We start from the raw sequence: 4072 nt of genomic DNA, 5'->3' as shown, positions 1-4072 counted from the left end.
ATATGTAAAAAAAGAAGAAGAAGCTTTAAAGCATCAATGCCCACTACGTACTTGGGCCAGGTAGAAAACTATCTGTCCATGTTTTCGATTTATCCATTTGCTGATATTCCAAATCAATCGATACGTCCATCGTCCGTTTGTGGACTTCCTCTATTCCTCCTACTAAGTACGGATGCTTCGCTCCCGTTCAGTCTTTCGGTTAGTAAGCTGTGCTGGATCCGCTCGATGTTTTTTTATTTCGTTGAACTCGAATGCAGTCAGCTTAACCGGTAGCATACCCGCTAGGACTAATACAGCATCCTCCGAATCTGTGCGGAATGCGTAGCATAACCGGTATGCAGACTTCGACTCAGGCTGCCGGGCTGGTACAGCATATAGCAAGATAGACGATACCAAACTGCTAAGTAGCTTCCTAGAAGCCTGCTTAGGGCCTCTCGTATTCGTCATAATACGTGTTAATGCAGTTACAGCCTTCGCTGCTTCATCGCTGGCGTATGTTAGGTGCTGCTTAAAGTTCAACCTGTGGTCAATAATTACTCCAAGATATTTACATGATGTACTGCTTAAGCTCGAATACGTGACCACCTACTGTGAGATTTGCTGTCTCAACTATTTTCCTGCTACTGAGGAGAACTGCTTCTGTATTATGGTTTGCAAGGCTTAAACCATTATTGCGCAATCTTTTGAGTTTTCGACCCTTGGTTGCATATTGCTTCAGCCTGGTGAAGGAATTTAGCAACAACCACGACTGAAATGCCATCAGCAAACTCTATGATTTGGGACTCGGTAATTCCCCAACGTATTTAGGTTTTTAGTTAGCTGTATTAAATGCATTTTTTACGTCCAACGTTGTAACCAGGCAATACTCTTTATTTCCGTAGAGCCAGCGAGAACCTTTGATCGCTTTGCGAGTAATGCGCTTAACCGCTATAACAGCATCTGCAGTAGAGCGTGTTTTACGAAAGCCATATTGGTGCGGCGATAACACTACTGCACTATCGATGGCAACTTCCAGGCGATTCACGATCAGCCTTTCTAATATTTCGCCTGCCGTGTCCAGAGCAAGCATAGTGGACGGTAGCCTGAGGGATCTTCCGCCGACTTAGACCCTTTGGGTATTTGCACCAGTTTTTGCAATTTCCACTTTTTCGGGAGTTTGCATTCCTCTAAGCAGGAGTTGTAAACATCCACAAAGATTTCTGGATGCTTTTGGATTGCCAACTTAAGGCCTTCATTCGGGATCGATATGCAAATCCCCATTGAATTCTGTCAGCATCCTCGCATAGGTTTAGAAAGCACAGGCGTTTGCTGCTCTTAATTGCACTTTTTAGCGTTTTCCTTTCCTCTCTGCGGTATTTACTTGTTTTACTCATAGCTGCATCACATACTTTAGTGACTTGCTTTATGATTTGATTTGTTTTTTCAGCAGCATTTCCAGAGGGTGAACAATTTGTCATCATTATCTCGAACACTTCCTGGTCCAAAGTTCCAATTCGGTTTCTCACATCGTAGAAGTTAGGTGAATTAGGCCTATCATGTTTGCTTTAACGCAAAGTATTGCGAAATCATCACTGCCAGTGTAATACTAAGTAAGGGACCATCTCGTGCTACTCACGAGGCTAGAGCTAACAAATGTTCCAATGGTTCCTTGAATTCATAAACACTATGTCAAGCATAGCGATCGCTTCTAAGAAGGCTTTTCCTCTATGTGTGGTTCGGGAGCATTCCCAATTCACTGCCCAAGCGTTATAGTCACCAATTACGAAAACCGGTCTATGATCTTTAATGTCATGTGCAAGACTTTCCAGGACTTTTTTAGTTCAGCTAGGGTTAAGCTAGGCGGAAGATGACCGCTGTAAAAAAAAACAGATTTCCAACACGAGCTCGTACAAAGCCGCGAGCTTTGTTAATATTCGTCATCCCTGAACTATTCATCCATATAGCTGATTTGCCCGTTGTGTCGGAGACTCAATCGTTGCCATTTCGGTGTTTTAAGGTTGGCTGAGAATTGCAATGTATATTTTGTGTTCCCGTACAGACTGTTCGAGCAGGTTTTGTGCCTTTTCGTAGTGATTCAAATTCAGTTGGAGAAACTTCATTTATGTCGCAGTTCCTTGAGTGCTTCCGACCATAAGCTTTTCGCAAATTAGCGACGCCAGACGAAGACACATTTAGTTCCTTGAATTGGTTTGTTATTGCTTCTTGATGAACTTCTTCTTTCTTCGAGACCACGAATTTCGATTTGCCATAGTTCAGTTAGTGTCCTTACTTCAACTAGGTCTCCTAATACAGCTTTAACTGCTTCGTTGAAGGTGTTTGGGTCAGAAGATCGCTCGAGCACCAGGAGCAAATCCCCACTTTCAGTTTTGTTAACACCATGTACTTTCTGATTGAGCTTTGATATCTGCATATGAGACATTGCCCACGCTTTTAACAACTATGGCGTTCCTACACATTTCTCTGTAGCCTCCGATTTACTTTCGTAGTTGCTTCGTCTGCTTGTTTCCCGTCAGGTTTCGGGGTTATATTGTTAGTTCCTTTACGGGGCTTCTTAAGAATTACCGTGTTCCATCTTTCGGAACTGGAAGGTTCTTTCGTTGAAACCGGCGTTGCACTCAGAGTTTATTCGTGGTCATTTTTACTCTTTTCCGTGCAGCGATGGTGTCTATAATTCTCTTTTGTGTGCTGTTCGTGTGTTTGGTGTGCATCCTTATTCTAGTAGAATGGATCTTTCTAACTTCTTGTGGAGCTCAGAAATGCTCGGAAGTTCCTTTATCTCCGTTAGCTCTTTAATCTTAGCGTTAATGCTGCGATTGAGCTGTTTCGTTGTGACCTTTGCGGCATTGCTGTACTGCATACATGGTGACGCAGATCTGGTTCTTCCAGTCAACGGAGGCGAATGAGCCAATCTGGAACTCCTTTGAAAAAGGCTTTTTAGTAGCTCTCCGCTGTTGTTACTACCGTCTGCAGTCTCTTTTGATAGAGCTAGGTGGAGTGGATGCTGTTATTAACGCTCGTTTTATTGGATTTTGTGTTTTGTTGATCAAATTCATGTATGGAGAAGTCTCAGTGACGAGAACGCAAGGAATTTTGATGATGAGTACATCACAGACACATTTTTCACCAATATTTAACAGTAAGGGACTGAATTATGTAAATTAAGCAGCAGTCGATTAGAATTTTTTGGTGATTAGAAACAAAGAATAATAACGATGTAGGCTAGCTGTGACAGGGCAGTGCTCTCAGGAGCAGGAGTAAGAGTCGAGTGGCGAATCTTCTGGCTGTCTGTTGTGATTGCAGCTTTTCGATGTCGAACGTTCTTTGCGTAGGTAGATGTACGTTTTTTGCTGCACAGAGGCGTGTGCGCAGTTAAGCCGCAACAAAGTAATGATCCGAGTCAATGTTGGGTCCTCAGATCGTACGTACATCTAATACACTAGAAGCGTGCCTTCCATCTATCACAACATGATCGATCTGGTTTCGATCAGGAGACAGCCAGGTTGCTTGGTGCATTTTCCTATGCTGGAATCTGTTGCTATAGACTACCATTTTTCGGGCCCCGGCGAAGTCGATCAGCCTCTGTCCGTTACCGGATGTTTCGTTGTGCAGGCTGAATTTTCCGATTGTGGGACCAAAAATTCCCTCCTTGCCCACCCTGGCGTTGAAGTCGCCAAGCACGATTTTTATGTCGTTGCGGGGGCAGCGCTCATAGGAATGTTCCAAGCGCTCAAAGAAGGAATCTTTGGTCGCATCGTCCTTCTCTGTCATCAGGGTGTGGGGCAAATGAGGGAGATTTTATAAAAATCACGCTTTTATGCGGATTGTTGCGAGACGCTCGTCCACCGGAGTGAACGATAGGACTTGGCGGCGAAGTCTCTCTCCCACCACAAATCCAACACCAAATTTGCGCTCCTTTACATGGCAGCTGTAGTAGTAGGTTCTACGCTTTTCTTTCCTTTTCCCGTCCATCGCATCTCTTGGATGGCAGTGGTGTCAGCCTTTACTCTCACGAGGACATCAACCAGCCGGGCAGAGGCACCTTCCCCATGATGGCACCGGACATTCCAGGTGC

The sequence above is a fragment of the Anastrepha ludens genome, chromosome X (assembly GCF_028408465.1).
Source record: "Anastrepha ludens isolate Willacy chromosome X, idAnaLude1.1, whole genome shotgun sequence".
Lineage (NCBI taxonomy): Eukaryota > Metazoa > Arthropoda > Insecta > Diptera > Tephritidae > Anastrepha > Anastrepha ludens.
This window is presented reverse-complemented; position numbering follows the sequence as displayed.